Consider the following 17,604-nt stretch of genomic DNA (forward strand, 5'->3'; position numbering starts at 1 on the left):
GGGAACCTGTGTAAGAGCCTTAACCTCCCTGTGCCTCAACAATGTTACTTTATAGGGTTGTTATGGGAATTAAGTGAGTTAATATGTATGTGTATAAATCACTCAGAATGATGACCAGCTGGTAGACAATGCTCAGAAGCGGGCTTGTTATCATTGTGACCATCAACGCTGTCACTGTTACTTCTTTGTCCATCTTGCCTGCTAGGCAGCGAATGCCAGAGGGCTATTTTTTCCAGGTCTTGCTTCACCCAGTGCTCAGCCTTTGCCAGGCCCTGCAAGGAATTCACTGCATGTTCCTGTGAGGACGAGAGCTCCATGGTGGTGTGGGGGACTTGCTCTAGGTCACACAGGCATGTCAGCCACATGCCATGCTCCTCTCTGGGCAGGGTGGGCCTTGTGCTGTTGCACACACATGGGGTGTGATGGCCAACATGACAGCAGTAGAAAGGGCTCCCTGAGGCACCTCCCAATCTGAGTGGGACTTGAAGGGAAAGGGTGCACCCTGGTTGCAGAAAGGGAGAGGGGAGGATGGCAGGGCCGGTGGGGGCAGGGCCGCCCCTCTGAGCATCTGCTCTGTGTCTTCCCAGGGCCAGTCCATCGCAGCCAGGGCTGAGCCGGAGAGTTTACATTCCCAAGTATTCTAGACAAGGGCCGCTGATAAGGACGTCTCTGGTCTGGGAGCCTCCACCATGACTTTATCTCGCTAGATAGGACCTTGCTGGTCTAGGCTGGGGAGAGGAGGAGGCCCTGAGGTTCAGAGAGGCCTCAGAGCTCACGCTCAGGCCACTGTGCCCACTGGCTCTGGTGTGGTTGCCTCCTTGGCCTGGCTCCTCCCTGTGTCCCCCTCCCACCTCATTCACCCTTGACCAAATCCTACCAAGGCCTGCCCATCCCCACTCTGCCTCCTCCCATGTCAGTCTGTGAACAGCATGAGGGCAAGTCCTCCTGGGACCCTGCGCAGAATCGGGCACATCACGCCTAACAACCACTCAGAACTCCTTTCTTTCCAGGCTCCCTGAAAACCCACTCTTTCCCCTCTCTCCCTCCCAACCTCTTTGACCTCCACCTTTTTCTCCAACCTCACATCCCTGCATGCCCTTAATGAGCACTTACTTTGTGCCAGGCATTTTGTTAAATCCCTCCACGGCTCCTGAGAGCTACTATTATCATTCCCACTTGACATACAGGGATTTGTCATACAGCATTGGTGACTTGCCCAAGGGCACTCAATTGGAAAGCAACAGAGCTGGGCTTTGAGGTCAGCTGGGGGGCACAGTTGTGGGTGTGACGGCTGACTCCAGCTTCTGCCTGTGGGGTGGGTGAACCTAGGGAAGGAGCTTGCTCATACTGGCTGGGGGTGATGCAGAGGACTGCTCCTGTCACCTAGAGATTGTACCAAGCCACCCTGAAGCTTAGTAGCTTGCAATAATAACATTTATCTTGTTCTCAAATCTGCATTTGAGTTCATCTCTGCTCCACTGGGCACTGCCTGGGCTGGTCTAAAGTCTAGGAGCTGGTGTCATTTGAAGAGGGCTTCACTCATAAGTGCAGCAGTTGAAGTTCTGGGGCTGTTGCCAGAACACCTGCAGTGGCCTCTCCCTTCCTTGCAATATGGTATCTGGGTCCCCAGGGCAAGCATGCTGAGAGAAAGAGACAGAGACAATTAACGGACAGACCAATAGAGGAAGATTTAGCCTAGGAAGCTGGCAGGTCACTTCTGCCGCATTCTTCTCATGGAGGCAGTCACAAAGGTATGCTCAGCTTCAAGGGGACGGGAGCACTGGACTCCATCTCTTGACAGTGAATGACAAGGTTCCGGTGTGTAGAACTAGAAATACCCTTGAGGTCATTTTTTGAAAATTGCAATCTGCCAAGGGACCCCCTCACCTGGCCTCTCACTGGTCACTCCACTTTCCTTATCTGGCAAGACACTTCTCGGAGATCAACTAATACTGTCCTTGCACCCCAACTCTGCCAGATGGACCTAAATGGTGGGGAGGAGAGACAGTGGGTGGCCGTCTCCAGGGCACTTACTGTGTGTCGGGCTCTCCACTGGGCTCCTGGATGCTTTGTTTGGTCAGATCCCCACACGATTCTTCATAAAGGGCAAGGCAGCTTCTAATTTGTTAGGAGAAAACTAGGCCGAGAGAGGTGAGGTGACTTACCAAGGCCACAAGGAGTCATCAGGGAAGCTGGGACTTGAAGCCAGGTCTGTATGGCTCTGACCCTTTCTTGCCCCTGTGCCACATGTCCCCAGGCTCAAGGTAAGGAAGGCCCCATAAGGATTAAGGACATGGGCCTGGGGCTCAGAACAACTTGGGCAGTCACTTCATCTCTCTGAGCCTCAGTTTCCTCATCTGTCCAATGGATCACAGACTTTCCAAAATACAGTGAAATAAAGCAACCTTATTCCAAGGTTGGCACAGCTTCTGGCATGACATGCATAGGACCCAGACCACCTGGCTGCTCCCTAGACAAGGCCTACCCATCTGTGGGGGGCACAGCGGTCGGGACTGCCTGGGGAATGGCCTGCTGCCACTCACCAAGGGGGAGCCCCTGGGTTCCTGTTGCCTATTTTTAGGCCTGTGTGGGCAACCACAGACCACATGTGGGCTTTACCATGGCCTGGCCAAACCCGGAAGAATAAGAAAACACTCCTGATGATAGAGGGTGGGCATCTGAGGTCGGGATAGGCCTCACTTCCTCTCAGCATCTCAGGTTGACTTTGGAAAGAATCAGAGAGCCTCTCTGAGCCTTAGTTTCCTCATCTATAAAATGGGGACAATAGTAGGCACAGTAGCCCACATTTTGGGGACTGCTCACCAGGTGCCAGCTGCTGGCCAAACGCCTCATTGGCGTCCCCTCCCATGATCTGATGTGATTCTCCCTGTGAGGGAGGCTGGAAGAGGCAGAGGTTGCTCAGCTAGAAGAGGGGGCAGGGATGGGACCAGGCCTGGCTCCCTTAACCACTGTGCTCCAAGTCTTCCCCAGAGGCTGGAAGAATGCTCACAGGATTCTAAGGTAATGGATGTGGATGTGTCTCTTAAACTGCAAACTAGAATGTAGGCTTCTAAAGTGATCAATTTTCCTCTCAGGACTGCTTTTGCTATATCTCACAGGTTTTGGTAACTTGTGTCTTCATTGTTGTTATGCTCAATGAAATTAATGATTTCCTTTTTTATTTCTTCTGCACCCAACTGTCATCCAGCATAAGGTTGTTCAATTTCCATGCCTTCGTGTGGGGTTGAACGTTTTCATTGGAGTTGAGTTCTACCTTTAGTGCCTTGTGGTCAGAGAAGATGCAAGGCAAAATTTCAATTCTTTTGATTATGTTGAGGTTTTTTTTTGTGTCCTAGGATATGATCAATTTTGGAGAACGTTCCATGGGGCAATGAGAAGAATGTATATTCTTTATCTTTAGGATGGAGTGTTCTATATGTGTCTATCAAGCATTGTTCTAGGGTCTCACTTAAGTCTCTTATATCTTTATTTAATTTCCATTTAGAGGATCTGTCCAGCTCTGTAAGAGGGGTGTGAAAGTCCCTTGTTATTATGGTATTACAGGATATCATATTGCTCAGACTAAGGACGGTCTGTTTCAAAAATCTGGGTGCTGGGAGAACTGGATATCCACATGCAGAAAACTGAAACTGGACCCTCACCTTTCCCCATTCACAAAAATTGATTCAAGATGGATAAAGGACTTAAATTTAAGGCATGAAATGATAAAAATCCTCAAAGAAAGCATAGGAAAAACACTGGAAGGTATTGGCCTGGGGAAAGACTTTATGAAGAGGACTGCCATGGCAATTGCAATAACAACCAAAATAAACAAATGGGACTAATTAAACTGAAAAGCTTCTGTACAGCTAAGGATACAACAACCAAAGCGAATATACAATCTACACAATGGGAAAGGATATTTGCATATTTTGAATCAGACAAAAGCTTAATAACTGAGATCTATACAGAAATTAAATTAATCCACATGAAAAAAGCCAACAATCCCATACATCAATGGGGAAGAGAGATAAACAGAACCTTTTCTCAAGAAGAGAGACGAATGGCTAGCAAACATATGAAAAAAATGCTCACCATCCTTAAGTATCAGAGAAATGTAAATAAAAACCACTCTGAGATATAATTTAACCCCAGCAAAAGTGGCCTACATCCCCAAATCTCAAAACTGCAGATGTTGGTGTGGATGTGGAGAGAATTCACTGCTGATGGGACTGTAAACTAATACAACTTTTTTGGAAGGAAGTATGGAGAAACTGCAAAGAACTTAAGCTAGACCTTCCATTTGATCCTGCAATCCCATTACTGGGTATCTATCCAGAAAAAAAAAAAAATCCTTTTATCATAAGTCTACTTGCACTAGACTATTTATTGCAGCTCAATTTGCAATTGCTAAAATGTGGAAACAGCCTACATGCCCCCCCAGCCTAGGAATGGATTAATAAGCTGTGGTATATGTACACCATGGAATACTATTCAGCCATTAAAAAACTGGAGACTTTAGATCCTTCGTATTAACCTGGATGGAAGTGGAAGACATTATTCTTAGTAAAGCATCACAAGAATGGAGAAGCATGAATCCTATGTACTCAATTTTGATATGAGGACAATTAAGGACACGGTGCGGGGTGAGGGAAGGGGAGAGCAGAGAGAGTGGGAAGGAGGGAGGGGGTGGGGTCTCAGTGTGTGACACATCTTGTACCCTCTATGAATCCCCAACAACAATAATAATAAAAAAAACCCCGTAAACTAGAATGTAAATAGAACCAGCCCAGGGATGACATAGGTGTGGGGCTTTGGCCTATGCTCCCTGGGGACCCCTCCTGGGCCAGCGCATTTCCCATGTATTCATCTGTTTTTAATGTAGGGGTCCTTGTAGGATTTTATTTGATTCAACTAACAGGAGGAAAAGGCTTTGAAAGCTACTGAGGGGTGAACTACAGACCAAAATGGCCGTGAGGTTTCCAGGGCTCATGATGGGGCATAGGCTTTAGCTGCCTAGTCCCTGTCACCAGCCTGGCCCATAGCAGGGCTCAGAGGAGCCCCAGCCTCAAGCCTCCCCTTCCTCATTCACGATGTGCTCCCCTTCTGGGTCCAGGAAACCATGTTCCTGGAAGAGTCACCAGCATAGTCAGGACTCAGAAGATCTCTAATTCCCCAAGAGGAAAAGAAAGCAAAGGACAACAAGAGGACATGTGTGCCCATGGAGAGACATCTGCCTGCATGCAGGGACAGTCCCCACCACATGTGTCATGCAGACATACTTCACACGCACACTCACAGATCTCCAGGCACACGCCCGTAGGCATCACACATCCGTATTCCTACATCAAGCTGCACCGGGAGCAGACATACCCACTTTACACGAGCATCCACTCACATCCCACATGCTTAAATGGATCAACACAAATACACAAAAAGCACAAACATGTACAGACATGCATATGTACACACACCCACTCATCTTACACCTCCCTAGATAAACAGGTACATAGACTCAGTATACTCACGTTGTGAAAGGTTGTGTACACAGGTGATCACACAGACAAGTGCATGCCCATACAAACGTGGGCATTCATGTGTGCTCCATAGCAATCGACACAGACACGGTGTATATATATGTATGCACCATCACCATACAACACAGCTGTGCTCACACACTCGCACACCCTTACCTGCTCACGCACCAGCTCACTCATGCTGCACACTGTATGTGCACATTGCCTTTTCTAGCTCCTTTGTCGCTGAGTGATCTTGCAAAGGTGCAGAGACACAAACACCTAGTTTCGCTTCACCTGAAAACCCCCAGCCCTTGGGTGCGTAGGAGGGTGAACCAGACGCCCTCCCTGCAGGGGGCACAGTGGAAAGTCTGAACCAAGTCGACTTTTGCAATAAGAGCAAAGGTGAGGGTTTCCCCCACCCTGTTACCTCAGTATATCAGGGGTGACCAAGGCCACCATGGCTGATCTGCCTCCGTTGGGCCCTTCCAGCCGTTCAGGATATTCAGGTCCAACATGAGAAATACATAATTTACTTAGTTCATTCAGCAGTTATTGAGCCCAGGTCTGCCCTCTCTGTGTGCCAGGCCCTCGGGTGAGGGTTAGGGCTAGAGAGATGAAGTGGATCTGGGAGCCCCGTAGGGAGCTCTGGGTCTGTAGGAAACTCTAGTTCTTAAAAATGTATTCACTTGAGGATCGATTGCCAATTTATCTATTTTTCAAGTGACCAATTTTCTGAATATACCAAACTTATCGATCTACTATTGATTTTTTCTTTCATCTCAGAAGTGTATAGCAGTTGTATTGGCTAGACTGGTATTGGTTTTCATTTCCTCTTCATAATAGCGTTTGAAGAAATGTAGATGGTCAAAAGCTAAGGGTCAGGGGTGGTCTTGTTTAAGAAAGGCACTTGACATTTGGAACTGGAAAGGCACTTTCTGATTACATTCACAAAGTACAGGGCACTTGGGGAGCCCTGTAGCAAGATGGGCTTTTTGGGTGCTATGTGATCTGTACCTGGGTACTCCTCTGATGTGTGCTGTGACTTTGGCCTGGTCCCTTCTCCTTTCTAGGCCTAAATCTCCTCACATTCAAAGAGTTCATCTAGGGCTTTGCTGATATTTAATAAGTACCCTGGAACTTCCTGTGACCTCTGTCCTCTGTTGTGGCTGAGGTCTAGGCCACAGGCACCAGAGAAAAAGTTGGCTTTGTTTGGGGTATACCAACCCTACTCGGAAGTCACAGGTGTGCTGGTGCCTCTGTCTGAACTGTGACATTTTTCGGTCCTGTCCCCAGCCCCGGAAGAGAGGCCTAGCATGCTCTGTGGGAGAAGCATGGGGCTACAGAGGGTGGGGCCCAACTAACGTTCCTTTCCTGGTAACTGGCTCACTCGCTAGCCTCATTTCCTTTTTCTGAAGGGAAATGCCATTGACATCACACAAATGGATTTTTAGTGACGCCACCTGAGAACTTGTGATCCTCTTGTAACAAGGATGATGCAACTCATGAGCTAGAGGCAAATTCGTCCAGGGGTAGATTGGGAGAACCCCTGATCAGAGGCTCCTACCCGGTGCTTTACAGATGGGGATCTTGAGATTTTAGAAGGGTAGAGGTGTGCCTTGGACTCAACAGTTGGGCAGCTGGGTTAGAGCCAGGAACCAGGCCCTGCCTCCAGCCCAGGGTAGTAGATGAAGGGGCCTGACCTGCCTCCCTCACCCTATCTTACTGATGGCTCCTACATACACCAAGTTGACCAAGCCAGAAACTGCCCTGAGCCTGGGCCCCTCCCTCCCTCTGACCCTCCTCTCGCAGCAGAGCTCTGTCTCCTGAAGTCTATCCCAGGTGGCTCTCCAGCTCGGGCCTCCTTGTCTCTCCAGGACCCCAACCTCTTCTCAGATCTCCCCACCCACATCTAGGCCTCTTCCTCCAATCCATCCCCTGTCTAGCTGACTGGGTAACCTGACTAAAACACAGGGCCCACAGAAATAACCCTTCCAGGGCTCCTTGGCTGGGCCTTTGAGACTCTCCATAATATTCCCACCCTGCTCTCAGCCGCTACCCCAACGTGCCCCTTTGCTCCCTCAGTGCCGATTACCTGCCGTCTTTGGACTGAGCATCCTCTTTACATTTGCTCATGCTGTTCCCTCTGCTTGCACAGTCCTGCTAATGTTCACTCTGAGGAGAGCTCAGCACCTCCAGATCCCCTCTCCCAAGGCCCCTTTTGTCCCCTAGCCTTGGAGAGAACTGATTTCTTAGGCTTGTATTTCTAAATCTTCCTCCTCATCTCCTTCAGAGCAGCAAAGACATTTTATTGGAAATGAAAAAATTTTCCATTTTTAGTGGAAAATTTTAAGCATACAACAAAAATAGAATGGTGCAAAGAGACCCACGTGTTCTTCACCCAGCTTCGATTCTCACCAATGTAGGCCATACTTGTTTCATTTATACCCCAAATCCTTCCCCACTGGAGTAAATCCAAAAATCAATTATTACAAGGGTATATGTGAAACTTGGTCAACGGTCTGTGAAGCTAGTGAATGATGCCCCATGAATATATCAATGTACACAGCTATGATTTAATAAAAAAATCAATTAATTTTATCCATTGTTCAGTACGTATTTCTAAAAAATAAAGGCATGATCAGAATACCAAGATCATACCTACATTTTTAATTACAATTTATTATTGTCAAATATCCAGTAGTGTTTACATTTCCCCAATTGTCTCATAAAGGGTCTTTTGTTTGTTTGTTTATTTTGAGACAGTCTAACTTTGTCACCCTCAGTAGAGTGCTGTGGCGTCACAACTCACAGCAACCTCAAACTCTTGGGCTCAAGTGATTCTCTTGCCTCAGCCTCCCAAGTAGCTGGGACTATAGGTGCCTGCCACAACACCCAGCTATTTTTTTTTTTTTTTTTTTTTTTGCAGTTTTTGGCCGGGGCTGGGTTTGAACCTGCCACCTCCAGCATATGGGGCCTATGCCTTACCCCTTTGAGCCACAGGTGCCACCCACACCCAGATATTTTTTTAGAGATGAGGTCTCGCACTGGCTAAGGCTGGTCTCGAGCTTGCTAGGATTACAGGCGTGAGCCATCGCACCAGCCTTCATAAAGGGTCTTTTAAAGTTGGTTTGTTCAACAGCAGAGCACAAACAAGGTCTGTACATTGTATTTGATTATCGTGTCTCCTAAACCTCTTTCAATCTATAGGTTTCTCCACCAACCTCCCTTATTTTTTTCTGAACATATTTGTTGAATAAACCAAGTTGTTTGGCCCATGCAGTTTTCCACATTCTGGACTTTTCTGATTGCTTCCCTCCTAGTGCTACTGGACACATTCTTCAGTCCTCTACTTTCCCCATCAATTGGTAGTTTGATCTAAAGAGTTGATTAGATTGTGATTCACAGTTTTGCCAAGAATACATACTTCATAGAGGTATGCATGCTTTCTTTAGAAGACACACAATATTCATGTTTGGTTGTCTTTCTTTTTGTATTTTTAGAAGGCTTTGATGATCATTGCTTACCTTAATATCTTCTCAGAGATTTGAAAAACAATGATATTTTTAATGTTATCATTTCTTCTTCATTTATTAGCTGGAGTACTTCTATAAAAAGAAACTTCTCTCATCAACTCTTTGGTTTCTTTGAAGTACAGTTTGTTTAGGAAAGGTAGGATTAACACTTGGTGATTGCCCCTTTATCAGTTTTTAGAATGACATCCTCTGGAGGTGATCAGCAAGGGTTTTTGACGGTGGTGGTGGTGGTAGTGATGGCCCTTCCTTCGGTCCTTCCTTCCTTCCTTCCTTCCTTCCTTCCTTCCTTCCTTCCTTCCTTCCTTCCTTCCTTCCTTCCTTCCTTCCTTCCTCCTTTCCTTCCCTTTCCCTTTCTCTCTGTCTCTCTCTTTCTTTCTTTCCCTCTTTCTTTCTTCCATATCAGTCTCTCATATTTTTCAATGCAGTTGGTAGGTTTCAGTCCATTCCAGTTATTAGCCTTGTTATCACTCACAGTGCCCCATCTTTGGCCCATGGGGACCTCTCTAATTGGTTTTTGAGTTCTCTAGGCCTGACCTTAGTAGTGCTTAATAACTTTCCAGACTTTCTGGCATAATAAGGTATTCAAGTTTGTCTTGTACATTTTCTGCCCAGACTTGGAATCAGCTGTTTCTTTAAGAAAAGAATCAGCTGGTTCTTTTTAGTGAGAAATGATATTTAGAGAGACCACAAATCTGGATGTTGGGGTGCTCAATACTATTTGATTGGGCTTTGTTTCTGGACTTTTTCAGTGTACAGAACTTAGAAATATTTTTCTCTTAAGAAAATATACACTTAGGCAGTGTTGTGGTGGACACTTATAGGCCCAGCTACTCGGGAGGCTGAAGCAAGAGAATCGCTTAAGCCCAAGAGTTTGAGGTTGTTGTGAGCCATGACTCGATGGCACTCTACCGAGGATGACAAAGTGAGACTCTGTCTCAAAAAAAAAATAAAATAAAATAAGATAAAAAAATAAAATAAAAATAAAAAAACAAAGAAAATATACACCAATAATTTATATTGATTTTTTAAAAACTTCAGTTATAGGGGTTTTATGTAGGTTCTTTGATTTTGTATTTGTATCTCTTTTGTCTAGTGCTGAAAATGCTGCTTCCTAACAACATTGACATGATTACTGATTCATTTCTTCTACTTTCTTCCTATATACTGTCTATACTATACACTGTATATTATAAAAATTTGGAATAATACCAATAGTATTACTAACAATGTGATTACTGAAAACACTTAACAATGTGTTTATATTTCCTTTTCCTTAGAATGTAAAACCTACTAGTCAAGTTGCCAGGTTTCTAAATCACTTACAACACTGCAGCTTTGCTTGGTGAAGTCAGCAACTCAATACATAGATTTATTTATTTCACTTTGCATTTGATTTTAGGGGGTTGATTTTTGACTTTTATTTTGATTTAATTTAGTTTTATTTTTATATAATGCTTTTACCTTGCTTTGATCTTAAAATAAGGTATATTTAGAGAAATCTGGCTTCCACCTATATTCCCTTTACCATATTTTCTCCTTGCTCCAACAGATGACATCTTTTTGATTTTATTTTTTTATCTTTTAATTGATTTTCTTAATTAAAGAAAATATACATGTATTTGCGTATTCCCTTCTCTTTCTTTGGTAAATGATAATGTACCATATACATTTTATTCCACTTTGCTTTTTCACTTAATACTGTGTCTGGAGAGCACAGCCTCACAGCATGTGGAGATCTTCTTCCTTCCCTTTTTCTAGCCAGAGGTTCATCTGTTGTGTGGGCCAGTAATCCCTACTGGTGGACATTGGAGTGGTTTTTAGCTTTTTACTGTTACAAATGGTGCTGCTATGAATAGTTTATGAATACATTGTGTCTTATTTTTGCTTGTGCTATCTTTGGGATAGATTTCTAGAAGTAAGATTTCAGGGGTAAAGGGAATATATATATATATATATGTAGCAAAATTATATATATATAAAATTGCCAAATTTCCCTCCACGTAGGGCTTGCACCATCTTGTTTTCCCACAGTCTTGACAACAGACTATATTGTCATATGTTTGGGTTTTTTGCCAATCTGATAGATAAGAAGTGGTATCTTGGTTAAATTTTAACTGGCATTTCTCTGATTATGAACAAAGTGAAACATTTTTTCATGTTTAAATTCTGATTGACTTTTGGGTCTTTAGTGCCCAGCAAAGGACCTGGCACAGAGGAAGCTCTTAGGAAACATTTCTAGAATGAAGGAAGGAGGGAACAGGAGAACAAATAAATGAGGAAATAGGGTTTTGAAGAAGGTTGCTGACTGGCCCGAGCCATGTGTCTAATGATCCTTAGAATTGGACCTAGAATTAATCTTTTTTTTCCTGTGTCTAATTAATTTTTTTCTGATGATAAAATGAATGAAAGTTCATAGCAGAGAACTTGGAAAGCAGAGGAAAGTATAAATATAAGAAAAATTTAAATCTTTCTACCCCAAATTGAACATTTTTTTAGTATTTTTATATACTTCCTCCAGATTTTATGCATTTTTCTCTGTAGTAATCACACTACGTATACGGTTTTATATTCTAGTCTTTTTCACATTAAATTTTTCCAAGTTAATAACTCTTTTTGTTTTGTAGAGACAGAGTCTCACTTTATGGCCCTCGGTAGAGTGCCGTGGCCTCACCCAGTCACAGCAACCTCCAACTCCTGGGCCCAAGCGATTCTCTTGCCTCAGCCTCCTGAGTAGCTGGGACTACAGGCGCCCGCCACGGCGCCCGCCACAACGCCCGGCTATTTTTTGGTTGCAGTTTTGGCCGGGGCCGGGTTTGAACCCACCACCCTCAGCATATGGGGCCGGCGCCCCACTGACTGAGCCACAGGCACCGCCCAAGTTAATAACTCTTTACAAACATAATTTTAATAGCTGTACATTACGGTTTGGCGCCTGTAGCTCAGTGGCTAGGGCTCCAGTCGCATACACCTGAGCTGGCGGGTTCAAATCCAGCCCAGGCAAGATATAACCACAAAATAGCCGAGCGTTGTGGCAGGTGCCTGTAGTCCCAGCTACTTGGGAGGCTGAGGCAAGAGAATCGCTTAAGCCCAAGAGTTTGAGGTTGCTGTGAACTGTGACACCACGGCATTCTTACTGAGGGAGACATAGTAAGACTCTTGACTCAAAAAAAAAACATAATAACTCTACAATATTTCACTATCTGAATATACATTACTGTATTTATGCTTTCTGTTATTGCTAGGCTTCTAGATTATTTCCAGATTTTTGTTATTATGAATAAATTCTGCCATGTTCATCTTTGTTCACATTCTGGACTTTTCCCCTTAGGAGTGATTCCTGGAAGTGGAGCTCCTGGAATCTCAGCACTGATCTCCAAGTTTGGGGTTTTTCTTGGCCATGCTTAGAAGGGACTATTGCTCAGCCTTGCCCCGTGATGTTGCAGAGCCCCGGCCTGGACTGCTTCTTAGAGTCTGTGATCTTCAGTGGATGCCACATACACCCAAATTGAATCAGAGGATGGGTGGAGCTGGACACGTGGAGCCTACCCAGGATGAAGAATCAGAATCCCCCACCATTTACCTCCATGCTCACTGCCTTCCCTGGGCTATGGATAGATAACTTGGAAAGTGCTCATGGGCAAGGTCAAACCCGGTGGAGTGTGCAGAGCCAGCGGGCATGCTGAGCAGTGGTCTATGCTTCCTATGTGCTCCTGGTGCAGTGGAGCAGATGCTGAGGTCAGATCCTGCCACCCTGCGAAGGATTCCATGATAGACACAGACATTGTCGGTCCCATGAAAAGCTGGGACACAGACACGTGCCGGTCCCATGAAAAGCTGGGACAGCTGAAAGCTCTCTGGAGTAGGGGTGGGGGAAAACAATTGGATTTAGCAGTAGGGAGGTTTTACTCGTAGCAGATGAGGTGGCCAGTCACAAGGGGACCTCCAAGCCAGCTTTGGGATCCTGAATCTTGTCCTCTAGTCCAGGAAGCAGGGGAATGACAGAATCAGGTCTGCAATAAGGGCAGTCCCTCTGCAGCTATTGTCAGGAGCAGGATTATAGATGGAAGCTGGACAAACTTAGATGCTGACACCCAGTCAAGAAACTGCAATGACTGAGAGGTGGAAAGGAGGATGAAGACAAGAAACACTGGGGAGGTGGCGCCTGTGGCTCAAGGAGTAGGGCACCGGTCTCATATGCCAGAGGTGGCGGGTTCAAACCCAGCCCCGGCCAAAAAAAAAAAAAAGACTCTGTCTAAAAAAAAAAAAAGAAACACTGGGGACACCGTGCATGCTCGAAACATGGAAAGTGCTTCCATTCAATTTGTGACCTTCTCGTGGTGGGTAGAGAGCATTGGACTAGGACTGGAGATACCTGGGTTCCACCCCAGCTCTGTGTGACCAGGGACCTTCTCTTGCCTATATCTGGGTTTCAGCTTCCACTTTTGTACACCAAGGAGGCTGTACTAGGTCTTCTCCAAGGGCCCCTATGTTTTGAGAACTCTGAGATCTTAAGGCTATAAAGTAGCTGAGGTCCTCAGAGGAAAGAGGAGGGGGACAAGCAGAGACCCAGCAGAGGGAGTAGCCAGGGCTGGGGCTCAGGGTTCTGCCCTCTGTCTTCCTGCCCCATCAATCTTGCAGCATTAATGTCAGCAGGATGACCTGGACCCAGGCCAGAGGCCAGCTGTGGGGAGGGAGGAATTGTCTCTGGCTCCAGGAACACAGAGGAAAGAATGCAGAGCTTCCAAAAAGCCACGAACAAGTTGTCAGTTCTGGAAAAGTGCCCAGGGGTTTCGCAACTGCCCTCCTGTGAGCCCCTGTGGGGGAGGGGGGCTCATTCCCCACTCTGAGAATTAGAGGCTGTGAGATGAGGGGCACGAGAATGGCTTTGGCTGCAAGTAGCAGACCCCGCCTCCTGCAGGCCAACTGAAACCAGGGAATGCGTGGTCTCCCACCGCTGCATGTCCAGGGCAGCTCCTCTGTCAAGAACACAGGCTTTTCTATTGTCTCTAGTCCTCGGCTGGCTCCTCTTAGGGCCTCATGGTGGCTGTCATCCTTCTTGAGTTTGAAAGATGCTGCCAGTGGCAGAGGGGACTCCATGCTTACATGTGAATGTCCAGCAGGAGAGAGTTAGAGGGGACTTCTCTCCCAGCCTGGACCTTAAGTGCTTTCCTTTGGTCTGACTGGGACGACTTGGGTTATGTTTCTAGCCAGTGACATTCTCTCTGGGAAGGCCACGTGCTGGCTGGCTTAGATTAATTGGGATCTAGTGCTAAATCTGGCAGGGAGTATATTCAAACAGAACTGAGGTTCTAAAAAGAAGGAAGAGAAGACTGATTGCTGGGCAAGAAACCAGCGTGTCCACATGATGATAAGCCTCTGATCCCCCTTGGCACACATGATCCCTGCACAGCCTGGGGTCAGCAGCACAAAGCCTTGCCTCCAGATCACCCATGAGGACTCTGAGGCACAGAGAAGTAGAGTGACTCATGTGGCTCATGCAGTGGGTAAATGGCAGAGCCTGAACTCAAACAGAGCAGGCCCCAAGCTGCCAGCTCAAGCCCCTGACCCCAGGCCCTTAATGGGGGCTGCTGCCCTGCCCACAGGCAGCCCCGTCTCAGACCTCCCTCCCTAGCCTGTGCAGGCATAGACTCATTTATCATACCAGGCTTCCCACAAAGCTGCCAGGGCCTGGCCCAGTGGGATCCTAGGCCAGGGACATGGTGTTCGAATCCTGGCTTTGAGTTTCTGTATCCTCTTCTGTGACATGGGACTCTGAACCCCACCTTTGGTGCCTCTGGGCATAATTGTTGGGGGATCAAAAGCAAGGAAAAGATGGTGCTAACTGTGAAGTGCTGTGGAGCCATCAAACTTCCCTTCTCTTGGTAGAAAAGGGCTCATTCTATGGACCCAGTCTGCACTGAGTACTGGGGGACCACAGGGAACAAGTGGCTAGAGGGACCAATGAGACAGCCAGGCATGGATTCATTCAACTGCAAATGCATAGTTTAAATTTACCAATGAAGAGATGAGAAGTCATATCAGAGATGGGTGGTGAACTGCTCAGGGTCACACAGGACTAGAACCCAGCCCCCTGGCTCAGCCCTGTCCCTTTGCATAGCAGGGTCGAGTGAGGACCATCCCGTGGCTTGGGGCGGGAGATGCAGCTGCAACACAGCCCGTGCCCTCCAGCACGTACCCAAGTTCTCGGGGGCCATTCTTCAGGGGTTCACTGAGGCGAGGCCACACTTCCCCTCGGGTGGCTTCCTGTTTTGGCCAAACAATGACTCTTGGAGGGACCTGGTGCCAGCTGGCTGCAGCTGTTGCTAAGGCCTAACTTCTTGTATGCAGAAAGAGGAGAGATGCTGGCCCTGGGCACGTGCTGCTGTCTCCCAGGCCAGAGGTTACCTTTGCACCCCAGGAATTCAGTTATCGCTTCATGTACTGGTCACACACAAGCACCTTCTGTTTGCCAGGCTCTCTTTGGGTACCCAGACACAGAGATACATAAGACAAGAGTTTAGCAATTCTGCAAACATTTTTCCTGCACCCACAGGGAGTAGGACATTGTACTAGGTTTGAATGAAACAGATATGAACAAGGCACATCCTCTAAACTCACTGGCTAATTCATCTGCTTATCCTCCCACTGCCTTGTAGAGACTCACAGTTTGCCGCCAATCATTTACATGTTTGGGTGAATTAGTGTAAGCAGCTCTCATTCTTTTTTTTTTTTTTTTAATTGAGACAGAGTCTCACCCTCTCACCCTGGATAGAGCACCCTGGCATCACAGCTCACAGCAACTTCAAACTCTTGGGCTCAAGCAATTCTGCTGCCTCAGCCTTCCAAGTAGCTGAGACTACAGGTGCCCACCACAATGCCCATTTTTTCTATTTTTAGTAGAGATGGGGTCTTGCACTCCACTCGCCTCAGCTTCCCAGAGCGCTAGGATTATAGGCATAAGCCACCATGCTGGCCTCAGTTCCCATTCTGAAGGGAGCTGGGTAATAACAGTGGAGATAAAATATTTTATGATGACTGTTTTTTTTTTTGAGACAGAGTCTCACTATGTCACCCTTGATAGAGTGCCGTGTCATAGCTTACAGCAAACTCAAACTCTTGGGCTTCTCTTCAAGTGATTCTCTTGCCTCAGCCTCCCAAGTAGCTGGGACTACAGGTGCCTGCCACAACACCCGGCTATTTTTTTTAAATTTTTATTGTAGTTGTCATTGTTGTTTGGCAGGCCTGGGCTGGGTTCAAACCCACCAGCTCCAGTGTATGTGGCTGGCGCCCTAGCTGCAGAGCTACAGGTGCTGAGCCTATGATGACTTTTTTTTTTTTAAGAGGTGAGGAAATTAAGATTCAGATATGGAAAGAGACTAACCTAAGATAAGGGACGAAGTCAGGACCTTAACCCTGATCTTTAGACTGTGAGCCCTGCACAACAGGCTGTTCCACAAAGCAGCCCATCTAACTGGAAGCCCCACAGGATCAGAGATGTTGTGGGAGGTGCCGAGTGCCCTGTCGGCATTTGTCATCAACCCCCTCTGCAGATGAAGAAATGCGGCTCCACGGGAAGGGGCTTCTCCAGCATGGCCTGCTCTGCTAAGCTGCACCGGGAGGCTCTCCCCAGCTTCCGCGTGGCACTGGCGGTTCTCCCTTGGCCCCACACCCGTCCTGCCCCGTGCTCTGGAGCCTGCATCCTGAGGATGCCTTACTCGCTGTTGGGCTCCACCGATGGGCTCTGCGGCAGGAGATCAGCCAGCAGGAGAGAGAGGTGGGAACATCCCTGCTCTTCCCTGCCTGGCCCTGGTCTGGCAGCGACAGCTGCCCTTGGGTGGTCCAGCACCAGCCGTGCTAGCCCTGCAGGCCTAGAGGTGCTAAGAACTTCCCACTGTTGCTGGTCTCTAGGCGCACCCCCACCAGGGGGCTGCCTGCCCCTGCCTACAGCCCATAGTCCTTGAGTGACCCCCTTCTCCAGCTGGAGCCCTGCCTGCTACAGGCACCTTCTGGGCCTGCCTTTCCTGCCCCCCTGCCTTGCTCCCTGTCCCTATCAGGCCGCCTCACCCCACCCTGCTGCCTGAGATAGGGCAGTGACTTGGCAAACGCTGCTTCCCCTTGAGTCTCTGGAATTGTTTTTGGGCTGATGCAGCCGTGGAAACAATGGGAGGGAGGTTCCCAAGGGCTGGCACTGGGTCCCTGCCACAGCCCCTAACTCCTGGGACAGGTTGTTCCTCCTGGGCTGAGGGCCTGGAAACCAGAGGGTCCTGCTGGGGGTCTGGTGTGGTGTGTCTGCCCACCTTGCCCTAACCATGCAGAGGATGAGGAAGGTGCTGGAGACCAGGAAGGAAGGAGAAGAGGCAGAGGCCCCTCCCCCTGAGCTGTAGGACCCCTGCAGCCCAGGAGCAGGGCAGGAGGGAGAGACACAACTGAGGTCACTAGGCCTCCCAAGTCTGCTTTGAGTGACCTCCCTCCTGAGTGCCACACACGAATCTCCACTGTGCCCCAGAGACCTCTGCAGCTCACGAGAGGCTGACACCTAACACAGCTCCTTC

This window comes from Nycticebus coucang, chromosome 14 (genome assembly GCF_027406575.1).
Source record: "Nycticebus coucang isolate mNycCou1 chromosome 14, mNycCou1.pri, whole genome shotgun sequence".
Classification (NCBI taxonomy): domain Eukaryota; kingdom Metazoa; phylum Chordata; class Mammalia; order Primates; family Lorisidae; genus Nycticebus; species Nycticebus coucang.